Source organism: Medicago truncatula, chromosome 1, assembly GCF_003473485.1.
Source record: "Medicago truncatula cultivar Jemalong A17 chromosome 1, MtrunA17r5.0-ANR, whole genome shotgun sequence".
NCBI lineage: Eukaryota > Viridiplantae > Streptophyta > Magnoliopsida > Fabales > Fabaceae > Medicago > Medicago truncatula.
In genome coordinates, this window is record NC_053042.1 from 41995108 (window position 1) to 42011934 (window position 16827).

Genomic DNA, 16827 nt, shown 5'->3' on the forward strand with positions numbered 1-16827 from the left:
AAAAATCTGAGGATGGGTTACCTTAGTGTACCATAACACATAGCCCTCCCTCATACGCCATGTCTGCTCTGCTACCTGCTCACCCCAATCGGCGGCCTGAAGCGTGTGAGTGTGGAAGTCGACGAATGCCTGCACAATCTGAGGCAGTGTCAGCTCTACAACATCCGTCAGATGTTTAGGGATCGTCTGGACGTATCCGTACTGCCTCAACACCCTCTCAGGCAAGTGACGGTACACCCTACGAACACCGCTCCATCCTGAATACTAGAATATCTCCTCAAAACCCTAGATCTCACTGTGCTCTTCGTACGACCTCCAGCATACATCATCAAACTGAATACGATCAAACAATGAGCGATACGTCAACCCCTTTCCATTACCCTTCTGTAGCTTCCACCTCGTCGCAACCGGAAAGTTTTCAACATAGTCGGTGTTTGGATCAACACTGAAAAACTTCGGAAAATGGGCCAAAAACCATGCTTGCATAAATCAAACAAATCACATTTATAAATTATTACGCACGAAAAATATAACAAAAAAAATAAAAGTTAAGGTTCACATTTATAAGTTTCTTACAATGAGCAGTGTCACGCTTTCCGCAAGAGCTTTGTTTGCAGGCTTACAGGCCTCAGCTAACTCGCCGTATAGGTATGCCTATGTCATCCCTCCCCATGAATAATTACGCATCCCCGCATAGCCGTCCTCCATGGTCGTCAGATAGACCAACTAGATGCGTTTGTTGTTTCTATCACCAGACAACAAGCATCCTACAAGATAGAGAAGATAACACCTCACACAATATTTTCTAACCCTCTCCAACTCCTCCATCTCATCTGGATCCTCTGTATCCGCCAATATGTTAGCCCTACCAAGATACCTTGTATATAATTCCCTCAACTTCGGATAACTAATGTACCCGCCATACTCTGTACCGCAAATTTTCTCTGCCTCCTGCTGCGACACACCCAAGTGCCTCACCATTAGTGCTGCTCCCTCATGTTTTAACATCTTCTTCCCATGGCTCAACATCCGTCTTTCAATCTGAAGATGCATAAGAGATGTGATGAAGGATTTTTACCTCTCATAAAATTATTTACACGTAAGTATAATAAGATCGTGTCCACAGGGAGTTGCGTATTTCATAAGCATTTTCACAATATTTGTCACGTTAAGTGTTTGGGTATAAATTGTTTGTTTGTGTGAAACTATTTTCCTAATCGACATAAAAGTAAAACGAGAAGAGATAGGGCTATTCCGCTTGCGGTCAGAGACATCAACCAAGCGTAACAGCTGCAATCTCTCGATCGATTAACGGATTCTAGCTTTTTAAACTATATTATCACAATCACTCGACAATATCATTCGTGTACAAATGATATCATTATTTCTAAGGGATCGTTTAAACATCGATTTCCCAAACATTTAAACGATCACAAAGTCGTTTGGGTAGTTTAATCGACGATTTCCCAACCGATTAAATTACCCAAAAGCATTAAGTTCTAGATTAAAAGTGATTATCAAATATTAACATCCATGTCTAGAGTGATAACTTAAGATAGATTGTTATTCTATTTCTAGATTCAAAAGTATGTGTCCATATCATTCTGAATCTCAATAAAACAATAAAAACAAGAATAACAACAATATTGAATAAATAAGCTAGAACCATATATTAAAAGATCAAAAGATTACATAATAGCTTGTTTGAATACCTCAAAACTACAAGAGTAGATGTAGCTACATATGTCTATGATAGCTTTGCAAAGGATGAAGAAAGGGTGAAAATTCCATGACAAGATCCATGATGTCTCAACAAATCTTGGCTTGAATCTTCTCCTAACTACCTTGCTTTGTGTTTCTCTCTCTAGAAAAGCCCTAGTCTCTCTCTAAAACCAGAAAAATATGAATAAAAATGTAATAGAAATGTTTGGAAAGAGAAGAGAAAACTATTTATATGGGCTGACTGCGTGCCAGTTCGCTTAAGCGAACATCCAGGAAATCTAATGTTGACCATTAAGGAGCTGCCACGTGGTCCTTATCTTCTGAAGTTGGATGAACTTCGCTTAAGCGAAACGCAAGCGAACGTGTGAGCGAACTTTCCTGGAGCTCTCTGTAAGTGGTTCGCTTAAGCGAAATGACCTTTTCTTCATGAGCGAACTGGAAGCGTGCTAGTAAGCGAAGAATCCTTGTGCTCTCTGGAACTTGTTCGCTTAAGCGAACCATAGGTCGCTTAAGCGAACTGAGCTTTGTCATGAGCGAACTGAAGGCGTGCTTGTAAGCGAATAGAACAGTTGCTCTCTGTAACTGGTTCGCTTAAGCGAACAGGGGTTCGCTTAAGCGAACAGACCTTGGTTCAGGAGCTTCCTTCTTTTGGTCCTTGCTTGTCATTTCCTGCATAAATTGGGTAGAATCAGGCATGTAAAGCATAAATGGTAATATTACACTCAAATGGTAGCTTTTCCTTAGATAACTTGCAAAACAAGTCACTAATTTGCCTAAGTTAACACATGAAATATGTTACTTTTGAGCACTTATCAAGATGCGACATCATCCAAAGTCACAGTCATCTCCCCCAAGGGCATGTGAAAAGTGTTGGTCTCGGGATGCCACCTCTCGCATAGAGTCATCGACAAAGCATGAGGCACATTGGCGTAACCCAGGTAAACCAAATCATGTAATCCGCTCTCCCTAAGCGGATCCCAAAACCAATCATGATTCTCGTTTGGACGTCCGAGACTTAAAGTCTTAGCCCCATGATTAATTGATTTTACAACACGCAGCTTACGAACATGAAATAATAGAAAAATAAACATAGTTTAAACAATGTAAACATTTAACTAAACTAATTAAAACTTAACAAATGCAAAAATAAAACATAACACATGTAAACCTTAAAACTTAAATAAAACACATAACAAAAAAATTTAAATCATAATTAAACATAAAGAAAACAATAAACGTTGAAATAAAGAAAATTTAAAGAAAAGAATTAAACAAACACACATATAAAAAAAAAATTATAACAAACACACATATAAAAAAAAATTAAAACATTAATTTGTGTTGCATATGATAATTTAAGATAATTAAAAATAACATTTACATTATCTGAATTATACCAAATCGGCAATGCCTCATGCTTGACATAAGAGTGTGTGCTCGCGATTTTCGGATGTCAAACCATTAATTGATTTGAATCGTCAATCTTTGAACTCTCGATTTTTATTCTTGGGAAGGGAAAAAATGAGTAAAAACCCTTTCGAGACTTTGGATTCGGGGGTTGGTTACGCGAAGGGAAGGTGCTAGCATCCTAAGCGTCTATGGTATTCCATAGGAACCTCTTACCTAGATTATCTTGTGCTAAACTACTTGTTTATTTGAAAAATTATTGCCTAATGTCTAAGTGAAAGAATGGAGGGAGAAGAAGTATGTTTTTGGTTATTTTTATTTGATTTGGAAGGATAAAAATCCTATGCCTACATACCCTTAAAGAAAGGGATCAAAACCAATGTAGTTCACCTCAAAAATTTCTTTGGTGGGTTAGGTTGGTTTTAAGATTTTTTTTGAAAAGGGTTTTAAGAAGAGAAAGAGGCCTCAAGGCATGAGATAAAAGAAATGAGTGAGGTTGATTGATTTTAAATTTTGGAAACGATTGAAGTTGAATTAAAATTGATTGAGAATTTGATTAAGAAAATAAAGAGAAAAATGTTGCTAAGAAAATGATTTTTTGAATTTTGACATATTTGATTTTTTTGTGAAAAATGATTTTTTCTAAACTAACGGTAAAAACTAACGTAACGTCGTAAAAAAAAAAACGGAAAGCGGTAAATAAAATGTGGTAGTGTCGGTGTATGTGTCGGTGCTTGTGTTACCTACATTATTACATCAATTCCTAAATACAACCCTAAGGCCTTTATGCCAAAATAAAATGCAAGAAATAAAATTACATCAATTCCCTATTTATACATACTAATCCAATGACAAGATAAAATGATGAGAAAATTAAATATGCATGCTATGATCTAAGACAAAAATTAAATGGTTAGTGATCACAAGAAATATTATGATGAATGAGACATAAGAAATAATAAGCAAGAAATAAAAATAATAAAAAAAAAGACATTTAAGATCATCATATAAGAAATAATAAATAATAAGTAAAAAAAACAAATTAAAAGAAAAAAAAATAGGATGGATTTTTAACAATGAGAAAAAACATTTTTTTGGAATTTTTTCTAAAACATAAAATGTCAAAAAAGAAATAAAAAAACAGCATTTAAAAAATAGAAACAATAACAAATGAAAATAATAAACAAATGGTTCAGCAGGATTAATTCTGGACCATTGGATTAAATCAATGGTCCAAGTTCAAACCCCTGGATTCATCATAGCCATAGGATCTAAGATCCAACAGTTGGACAAAGCAGAACATGGAACACTGCAAGCAAAGGACATGCGTGTGATTTAACAGAATCATCCCTGACCGTTAGATTAAAAATCAAATAGGCTAGATCTGAAAGTGTACTAAGGAACACCATAAATTGCACATTCATGACCGTTAGATTAAAAAAAAAAGAAAAGATCTAAAGGTTTAGAAAGAAAGAGGAAGGAATCAAATGGACCGGTCCGGTTCAAGTGAACCAGACCGGTTCACACATGCTTATAAAAGTGGTTGGGACCGGTTTTTTTTCTCATTTTTCTCCTTCCTCCTTCTCTCTAAAACTTTTGCTCTCCCTTCTCTCTAGAAAGAAGAAAAAGCAGCGCCCCCTTTTTCCTTTCTTCTCCGGCGAGACCAACTTTCCGGCGCGGTGGCCGGTGGTGGCACCACCGCGCCGGAGTTTCAAAACTCAACCAAATTCAAAAAAAAATTCAGTTTTGAATATCCTTTTTCTTGCTTTGTGCGAATCTGAACTTAGATTTTTGAAAACAAACTCCCGCAAACCTAGATCTAACAAAGAAAAATCAAAGAAAAGTGAGCTAAAAACACTACCTTTTGATCTTCTCCGGTCCGTTTACTCTTCTCCGGTCCGTTCTTTCCTTTTCCGGTTCGTTTCCTTGTTTTGGTTCGGATTGTGTTGCTTTTGGTTCGGATTTGTGTTGTTGTGGTTCGGATTTGTGTTGTTGTGGTTCGGATTTGTGCTGGTTGTTGTTGTTGTTATTGAGTAAGGTATTTGAAGTTATGGTGTTGCTGGGTTTTTTTATGAATCTATGAATGTTCTTCCTAAACTCATACTATTTTCTTTGTAATTTTTGGGTTTGATTTGAAAAAGGTTGGAACAGTAGAAAATTAGGGTTTATGAATTGCTGCTGGTTTTCTGACGTGAACAGTGACTTTTTTTTCTTTCCCAATGATTGACAGTGTTTAAATAGTGACAAATTAGGGTTGGCTCTGGTACAAAACAAAAGACCAAAATGCCCCTGCAGCTGAGACTTGGAGAAAAAGATTTGACCAAAAAGATAAATAGATAAATAAAAAAACAAAATGAATAAAATAAATAAGAAAATAATAAAAAAAAAAAAGAAAAGAAAAGAAAGAAAGAGGTCACGTGAGTGACTTCTTTTTGTTTTTTTCTAAAAAAATAAAAATAAAAAAGAATAAATAAAAATAAACAAACTAGCCTAAAAGAAAATAAAAAAGTCCCTTCGGAATCTGACATGAGGTACTTCAAAGTATCCTCCTTGCCGAAATTTCGATTGAAAAGATTAATAAAAAAAACGCCTTTTAAAATGCGATTAGCCATTTTAAAATGACTTGTCTGTTATGACTAAAAGGATTATAAAATGCGTTTATAAAAATGCAAATGGAGTGATTTTAAATGTTGTAGAAAATGCAAGCGAGGACTTAAATGCAAGATGAAAGTTTTTTTTTTTTTTTTAAATGATTAATGACGAAAAACACGAGTTTTAAAAGGTAAAAAACGAATAAAAGAGAATCTGAACTATTAAAAAATGTGGACAAAAAAGATTTCAAATGGTCCAAATTTGGGGTATGACAGAGTGCAGTAGAGATATATCTTCCGGTCCTCCAGAAAAGAGAGGCTCCAAAGGTAACACTACTGGGGCAGCCGCTGCTGCAATGTCATCATCATCTACTATATGTTGCTGCTCTGGTATATGATCCTGGTCATACCCACCATCAGTCACATCGTTGTGTACCTGATCCTAATAATTCAGGTACTCCACCTCCTGGCTCGGATCAACCACCTGCGACTCTTCAGGCTGTGTAGTATGAAAATCCTCCTACGAAGTCCCTGAACCATCCCCCTCCGACCTCTTCCCCTCTTTGGGATGTGCCCACTTTGCCTCTCCTTCCGGTGGCTTTGAGTCATCGCACGCCTACCACCAATCATCTTAGATGGATCAACCGGGTTCTGATCAAACATATCTACACAAAAAATTTAAAAATTAACATCATTCAACTTATACATTCAACCACTTTATCAAACACATTAAACCTAAACATAACCTAAACTTTCACATTCAACCACTTTATCAAACAAACACATTGAACCTAAACATTATCATACACACTATCATTCACATTCAAACGTAAATAATCAAATGCGTTATCATACACATTCAACCTAAACATAACCTAAACTAAACATAAACATTCATCTTCGGTGAAAAATCAAAACCACATTCAACCTAATTCAATATACACGTTTTCAAACTACAATTAACATCATACCCATAACCTAAACTAACTAAGTAATCAATAAAATTTTCATTGAGACATTTTATCAAACACTTTGTGTGCAAAGTATCAAACATACTAAAAATGTGTTTTTTTTGCCACCATTCAAAATTACATTATACTCTAACATCATTCAAACATCAATTAAAGCAACAACATTCAACTATAAAATACATGCAATCATCAAATTTTCAATTCCAACATCAACCCTAACCACGTGCAAACTACCATTTTTTTTTTTTTAAAAAAAAAAACCTAAACAAACTAACATTATGATTAAAAATGAGTCAAGATACTTACTTGTGATTAAATGGAGATGATGCACTTGATTTTGCTCAAAAATCGAAATTGGAGGAGTTGGATGGTTTTGGAAGTTTTTTGAACAATTGAAGGAAACTAGAAAACTGAGTTTTTGTTTCTGTTTATGTTCAGCACGCATCGGCAGTTAACTGCCGAGGAAAACTTCGGTAGTTAACTGCAACCGGTATCCACAAAATTCGACAGTTAACTACCAATAGACATTTAGGTAAATTACTCGTGTGTCTCAACCTAACCAAATGTGTCAACAACAATTCTCTTTTCCGATTGTTTCATGCAAGTTGTTTTGTGGTTCACCACGAAGTAACTTATGGGACCCACCCACCAATAAAAAGAAAATGCTTAATTACCTTTTTGGTTCTCTAACTATTTAATTGGTTTCGGATTGGTCATCTAACTAAAAATTGATTTATTTCGGTCCTCTAAGTTTTTCACTGTTACTATATTTAGTCCTTGCTGTTAGTTTTATTCAAATAAACGTTATGGTTTGTTTTATGTGGGTCCTCTAACTTTATTTATTAGTATCATTTTGGTCTTATGCCTTATTAAGGTATTATGATTAAATAGTGAATGATATTATTAGTAACTGTTATAGTTCATAAGATAAACAACTTAGTTAAGCGCTTATAACTAGTAAGTGCTTATACTGTATTGGATTATACTGTTTTCGGTAATAGGGGAATAAGTAATTGATCAAGTAATGATGGAAGATATTCAATAGAATGGACTGAACTTTGACTTGTGATTACTTTGTAATCTTTTCAAAATAGTAGTATGCATGTAAGAGTATGAATGAGTTGAATTGAGAAAACACTTGAAACTTAGGTTTTACTTGCTAATAATGATGAAGCTCAAGCTTGAATTTTTTTTATTTTTTCTTATAAAAATATTAGAATCATAGGATTAAGTTAAGAAGTTTGAAACTTTCCATTACACATATCTGTTTTCCAAATAACCAGTTTTTGTATTTATATTTAAGTTTTGATTTGGACTTGCTCAAAAGTTCGAAGTTTGAGCTCAGCTTACATGCATAGCTAATCTATACGCTCTATTTTGGTTCTGGTTCTGCAGAGCTAATCTTACTTGTAATGAACCTGTTAATAAAATCTTCATTTTAGGTAGAGTAGCTTGGTAGTATTTAACCAACTACCCTTTTTCGTTTCATTTTCTCAAACATAAAGCAGATACAAATGTCTCTGAATCCTAAAGGCCATGCAATCAAGGCATTCCAGGAGCATGATAGTCAAACAGTACATGAACTCCTAGAACAGTACATCCTTACTCTGGTCCCAGCAGGGGTATTATCTCTGATTTTTTTTTTACCTCTATTTACTAAGATGTATTGCTATCTGCTGGCACTAAATCTGTAGTCTGGTTGTATTTTTTTAAGGAAAACTGCAATTTACTCCATCCAACTTAGCATTAGGACCATCTTCAAACTGATTTTATCGTCATTGACTGCAGATGGCAAGGGGAAAACTGCTACAACTGAAGCAAGTTATAACAATGTGCTTGAAAGAGGGTTTCTAATTGGACATGATTTCTGATGATTCCTTACAAGATACAAACTTTGCCTGTAAGTAAGCCCCCTTAATTTCACCATAACCTTGGCACCGGTGCCATTATAGTTTTACACGTACTAATATTATCCCCGAACCCCTCTTTTAAGTGATGCTACTTACAAAGGTACCTTTGTATGATTTGGCCGAGTTCCAGTCTCCAATCCTGGATTTATTATGCATCATTTGCAGGGGAAAGATAAGATACATCTCATTTGTTAGAAGGGAAATTGTTTTTTTTTAAAACTGATATGCCATATTAAGAACATCCTATTGTATTGTTTACTGTTACTACTATGTTAGATAGGAATGTGTTGAAAGGAATGTTTGTTCAGATTACGTGGGCTGAAAGGATTGTTTACACGATATGTCTTGGTCAATTATTGAGAAATCATACACTAGAGTACTAGACAGTAATCGAAGATGTCGAAATTATCACAAACATAAAAATGAATTGAAAAAAAAAAAAAAAAAAGGGTTCTAAGATAGGATATGTAATATATATAATGTAATTGTCAATTATAGTGAAATCATACACTTGACACTAATCGACGATGTCGAAACTAGCACAAACATAAAAAGAAATTGGAAAAAATAGCAGGGTTCCAATGTATAATTGGCAATTATTGTGAAATCATACGCTATACACTAATCGACGATGTCGAAGTTGTCTCCGAAGCTCGACTGCACATCAGGTTCCACTGCGGGAGGAGCTGGAGGAATGGGATGAATGATGTTAATGACATCCCATGGCAGTGTCAAGCTATGTGTGTAAGCATTTGCTATTTCACGATCAATCCTTGATTGCATCTCCCAAAGTGGATGTTGGTTAAAAAAAGGCGCCAGCTCTTGATCATTGATTATAGCTTCAACACTATGATATCTTCTGTACCCATAAAATAGAGCATATAATTCCACGTAGGTCCAGTTTTCCCTGAACAAATAATTAAAAAATAAAAAAAATGGTTATGATTTGTTTTAGATAATAATTTTCAAACAAGCATACAGTAAAAAGATCACTAATACGTACATGGGTATTTCATGCCTGTAATTTAATTGAAGCCCTAGAGGAAATTGAACTTGAGGAGCTACTTGAGCTGCAGGAACAAGAGGTATTTGAGGTACTGGATGGAACACATTAGTGTAGTCCCACGAGGTTCTGTTAACAGGAGAAATCTGAAGCTCTTCCTCAAATCTATTTCTCATGGACTCAAGAGATTGCCTAACCAGGATGTACCCAAGATGGGGATCAAGCTGGATACTGCGGATATTGCCCCTATATCTCACAACGCCGTGGAACAAGGCAAACATCTCCAAGAATGTCCAAGAAATTCTGAAAGAAGATATGAAAACATTATTGTAAAAACCTTAATGTCCAAGAAATTCTCAAAGAAGATATGAAAACATTATTGCAAAAACTTTTAAAATTTAGGAGGAGTTGTTAAAGAACTTACAAATGCATTCGGAGAAGATGGTCAAAGTTCATCCCTCCACAGGTTGAAAGCCCTCTACCTCTACCATTGTTGTTCATCATCCTTGCAAATAACAGCAACTAGTAACAAAAAAGAATGCTCAGTTAATAGAGAAAAGAATCAGAGGAGATATCTAATGATATTAAAGAAACGTGATTGAAAAAAGATCATACACATGAACATTGTACAAACAGATCATACGGATGAACAATACCTTGGGAAAAATCAAGAAGGAAAGAAGCAAAGAAGTATCAGGATTTTTCAAACAGTAACTGTGAGAACTCAAAGATGGAGGGAAAATGACGAGCGTACCTTTAACTTCTTAAATAATGCAACACTTTTACTTTTCTCACCCTACTTATTACCCGTGCACCTTATTTATTTATTTATTTATTTTATTATGAAAATGAAATGCCCATGTGATTTTTAGATTTTATAATCCTAATTAAGTTTTTCTTTTGTATTGGGTGGAAAAAATGAGATTTACATCAATTTGGATTTTATAATCCGAACACCCTAAAAAATAGGGTGTGTTCCTTGTTTTTTTTTTTTTCTTCTTTCCGGATTATAGAATTCGAACATCCCCTAAACACCCTTATTTAGGGAAAAAAAATAGCTCGGATTATATAATTCAAACTCTATCAAATCAAATTTTTGTAATATGAATAGTCAATTCAAGGATCATATTAACCTTCTTAACTCTCATCTTTCTATTTTAGGTCATTGCTACCTGATCAAATTGCTCCACAATTTTCCTAGAAAATCAGAAGAAGAAAAAAAAATGAAGGATCAAGACTCCCCTAAAATGAACTTCTTTCGGGACTCTGCCCCTCAAAATCCAAAACTCCATCGTTTAGACTCATTCTTAATTTTTTTATTTTATATTTTTCATAGTGTCAAAAAATTCCGAAAAAAATTGCATCAGTTTTATTTCATTTTATTATTATTTTTTATTTTATTTGACATGTTTTATCATTTTTTTACTTTATTTTTTGTTGTTTTTAAAAGTAAAATTTGCAACTATTGAAATAAAAGAGATTCTAATACCGCTTATGTATAAGGATATTTTAAATTATATAATCCGAAACCTCATGAACATTTTTGTAAAATAATAGGACGCGTGAGAAGGTAATAGTATGAGAAAAGTAATATACTCATAATACAAAGCACTTTAAAAATTGGGCCTTAAAATAGCACACAAACACGTACAAACTTAGATTAGATAATTGATATCTTAGATGTGCTTTTCTAGCACCCTTCATTGCTTCCGGACCCTCAATCAAGCTTGTAAATTTTCATTTTCCATATTGATTAAACGAAAATTTTGAAGGAGTAGGATATGCACTTAATCAAGCTTGTAAATTAATTTTGAAGTCAAACAATCACTTATCGTGATTTTCTTTTTTTCTTGTTAAATAAGTTTTTAGTCTACTTTCAAAAAAAAAAAAAATTCAAAAAAAAAAAAAAAAGTTTTTAGTCCTTGTAAAATTCATGATTTTTTAAGTTTAATCTCTACATAAAAATTCATCGGTTTTAGTTATGATTTTTCTTTTATAGAGCTTAAATATTTATAAAAACTGAAACTATATGTAAAAATTAAATGAAAACAGTATATAATTTTTTAAAAATTTTAATTTTTCTTCATATTTCACTCCCTCGTGAAAAATAATACGACTTTGTCATTATTTTTTTTCCACCAAACATCACATAAAACAAAAAGTGTTATTAAATACCTTCCAAGTTCATCCTATCAGGTCATGTCTAATGATTTTCCGTATAATATTTATCTTTACTAAAATAACCTTACTTTATAGGAACAAGACATACTTAAAGTTGCATTGAAAATTGTGTGAGAAAGAAAAGTTGGAAGAAAAAAATTAAAGTTGTATTGGAAATGTAAAGTGACATTCATTTTGAAACAATTTTTTTGGCTAAAGCGACACTCATTTTGAAATGGAGGGTGTACATTCGCAATTAAGATGTATCCATATTCTCGTTTCTTAAATCTATAAATTAACCATAATTTTTATGAAATAAAGAGTTCATTATCAACTTTTATATTTTAAAAAATTTTCTTGTTTATAATGATCATAAAATAATTTATTTACTTTTTGTTGGAAAAAATAATCAATATTCTCTATTATGAGTAAGAAAAATTAAATTTTATTTCGCCGGCACTTTTAATAAATAAGATTTACTAAATGAGGTCAGGGGTGTTTTCGAAAGAATCTTCATATTTCAGGGACGGAATCTAAACTTTTTTTTTATTGGGGAATAAACCGGAACTCGCCCAAATTACAGGGGGTAAAGACATATTAACCCTAATAAATATTTACTATTTACTTGTTTTTTAGGGATACTATTTATTAGTAGTAGAATAATCCTAAACATAAACCCTAAAAGGCTCCATTTGTGCCGTCTAATAACATAAAGTCACATATTTCTTTTAAAAAATAATAATGTTTTTTAAAAAAAAGGTAAAATTGAATATATTACCAAAATAAAGTGTCTTCCTTAAAACAAGATGTACTAAGGATGCGACAACAAAGTCGAAACAATATTTACAAAGGGAACCGATACAAAATTAAAAAATTAAAAAACACAAGAACATAAATAACCACTAGCTTATGCCCAAATGGCAAATGGACTAAGCCACCATCCATTGTAGTTGAAGGGAAGAAAAACAAATCTCGCCTTCAACCACGTATAAGCAAAAGACTTAATGTTATCTATCACCTGAATAACCGAGCAAACTTTGTCATTGAAGAGCCTGTCATTTCTTTCCTTTCAGATTTCGCACACCGTAGTGAACCATATAACCTGAATAATTGAGCGGCGCACCTTGGAGATACCACCTATGAAACTGAATTGATTAAAATGGTTCGACACATAAAATGGGACAGCCGCTGATATGCCAATCCACCTATTAATGAAATGCCAAATTGACCAAAAAAAATATCACAATGTAAAAATAATAATGTTAGATACTATCTCTCATCACTTCATAAACAAAATACAATTTTTTAAATTTATTAAATAATTAATGTATCTGATCATATTTATAGGTCAAATATATTAATTATTCAATAAATCAAACAAGTTGTATTTTACTTATAAATGTGATCGAAAAAGTAAAAGCATAATGTAACACCCCATTACCCAAAAGTAATTAAATAACAATTATTCATCAGAGTTAAGCACCAAACGGGCATGCTACATTGCAAATTCAAAATTCTTTAAATAGAAAATAAAACTATTTAAATCGACATCATTCATAACCTCAAAAATTATGCAGCGGAAAGTTTGCATTTCAAATAACCACAACAACGGTTAAAATCCTCCAAATAATATCTTGGCATAAAGCCTAACAACAATATCAACCATCAAAGGGCCACATCATCAAGTTCCAAAAATTGATACATAGGAAGGAAAAACAACAATAATATAAATAGTAATTCCCATCCCACGTATCAGAGCCCTAGACACGACATTGAGCCACCACCGACTACTCAGGATCACCTGCAAGTTACCCATAGGAAGGGCAACATTTTCAAGCAGAAGGGGTGAGATTCACAACAATAAATATAGATATCAAAATCTTCAATTGAATCTAACACCCTAAACATCAAATACATCATCTTGCAAATATAAACATAATAATTCACAAGCAACAACAACCATCATCAATATCCACACATCACCATATGTATATAAATATTTACATATATTTATCAACAACATCAAGTGGCATCTACAACCAACAAATAAGACTCATGCAATGGACATGACAACACTACTAAGACAACACCTTAGACTCCTCAAATATGCAAATATGCATGTGGTACCAACCAGGACCGAAGCCCTCACCGCTTTTGAATGGTTAAAGCATTCATCAGGACCGAAGCCCTCACCGCTGTTGATCAACTAGTGCTCCAGGACATGAGTCCTCTCCGCTGTTCATGCATATGCAATGGACCTACTTGTGTATATCTACATACGACTGACCATGCATACAAACTCCATGTGACTCCACTTAAACAACATGTATGGTTAATAGTTAAAACATACATTTCAGTCCTCAACAACAATCAACAAACAATAGAGATTCAACCATCCAGAAATATGCATAATTAAATATAATTATGCTTAAACAACAACACTCAATCACTACAATTCATGCAAGCAAAACAGCACTCAACAATGCACAGCTCACCTCGCGAGCACATCTGCTCGCTATGGCGAGTTCACAAAACCACTTGCTCGCCATGGCGAGTTCAAGGCGAACTCGAGGCGAGTGAAAATTAGGTGTTCTCGGGAAAAATGACATTTTCTCACTCAAACCTCAATTCTAAGTTCCCTATTCATCTTTTTAACCTAAAACTTGTTCCAGTCATCATTAGTATCATCTAGGTACCTTAAACCATCCCCAAAACATCTTATAACAACTTTTCAAAAATCAAGTTTTGATCTGGGCTACTCGCGAGGCGAGCTATGAAGTTGCTCACTCGCCATGGCGAGCAAGGCTACTCGCGAGGTGAGCGATGAACTTCTGTACGGGCAGAAAACAGGTTTTTCCCAAAAATCCCATTTTTCTTCAAATCACTCCCCAAATTAGTTTACAGATGAAAAATGAATGTTTCTATGCAACCAGAACCCAATTCTAACATCAGAACAGCAATATCTACCCCAAAGACCATTAATTCAACTTATACCCAATTCCTCAATTTCACTTCAAAACCTGTTAAACTCAAAATCAGAAATTAAAATCTACACTATTGAAGTAAACCTCACCCTTACCTTAAATTTGCAGAATAAATGCACAGCAAAATCAACTCTTGGTTCTTCCTTGGTTCTCTCTTGCTTTTCTCCCAAAACTTGTTCTACGTGAAACTGGTTTTCTAACTTCTCTGTCTTAACTTCCCACTTAATTGTAACTTCCTTCTATTTACACTTAACTCCCCATAATTTCTATCAACTCCTATTAATCCCCCAAGCACCAAGATAATTATTATTTCATACTCATTTTAATTATTATTAAATAAACCATATAATAAAATATTACACCACATAAATCACCCAAAAATCATATATATATATATATATATATATATATATATATATATATATATATATATATATATATATATATATATATAGACTCCACATAAATCAAAATAATTTAAATATAACAACTAGGGCGTTACACATAATGTCAAAAAAGGAAACTTATACGGTTCACCCGTAAATTAAGGTGTACTGACACTGCTATTTCAAAACTCTTTAAATTAACTATTATTTTGTAGGGTTAATAAAATTTTTAGTCCCTGTAAATATTCACAGTTTTGTTTTTAGTCCCTAAAAAATAAAATCACAGTTTTTAGTCCCTGTGACATTTTCCTTAAGCATTTTAAGGACCAAAAATGTTGATGGAAATTTTTGACAGAAAAAAAAATCTGCATCCGTGGATATCCTCGAATAAAATCCGCTACGGACACGGAGCATATACCTTAATGGATACGAATGAGGATTTAATGGTATCCAGACCCGCGGATATCCATACCCGCTATTAAACTAAGTAAATTACATAAATAACCTCAATATCATTCAACTTCCTAAGAAAACACCATAGATATTATGATTGTTATAAGTTATTACGCTCCTTTAAAAGGAAGTGAAAGTGGTTGGGATTGTTGAAGCAATAGCTTTGTTTTTGTTGAATATGATGAGTTTTGCTTATGTTTTTGTTAAATCAAAGAATTTTATTTTTATTAAATGAAAGGGACTTTATTTATGTTTTTGTTGAGTCAATGATCTTTGTTGTTATTTTAATGTATGAATATTATGTTTTGCTAAAAAAGAAAAGAAAATGCATGTGAAGAACCTTTGTTTCTAAATTTTAGCTAAAAAAAAATTTAAATTTTTTTTATTTTAGTTTTATAAATGTTATCCATGGATATCCGTATAAACCGACGGATACCTCAAAATTCGCGGATTACCCGTTAAACGGATATCCGCGCGGATATGGATTGGGTACGGATTTCATATTTATCTAACGGAGCGGACACAAATATCACATTATTCGATCCATGGATATCCATTTACATCCCTAATTTTAGTGATAGAAAACAATTTTTCTCTTCAAAAAATAATACATTTAATTATTAATTTATTGATTTAGTGCACCAATACACTCAAATCTGCAGGTGTACCATAGAATTTGCGGTCAAAAAACAATTTAGGCTAAAATATGGTTTTGGTCCCTGCAAATATGTCTCGTTTTGGTTTTAGTCCCTGCAAATTTTTTTTGTTGTTTTTGGTCCCTGCAAAATATTTTGTTTTTGGAAATAGTCCCTGCAGGGACTATTTCCAAAAACAAAATATTTTGTAGGGACCTTTTTCAAAATCAAAAGATTTTGCAGGGACTATTTCTCTAATAAATGGTTAAGTCATCATGTGACACGTGTGCAAATTATCACAAAAGTGGAGCCAGGGACCAAAACCAAAATGAGACATATTTGCAGGGACCAAAAACAACAAATTTTTTTTGCAGGGACTAAAACCAAAACGAGGCATATTTGCAGGGACCAAAATCATATTTTAGCCAACAATTTATTAAGGTTTAGAGAGTAACAAATTAGGAAAAGAGTGGGGAATCTCGTAAAAATAGAAAAACAAAGTTGCACCTATATAAATTACGTAACCCTGTTTATTCTTCATTAATAACGATTCTCTTCCCTAATCGTAAAAAGAAAAAAGCTTCTTCTTCTCTGCCGTCAAGGTA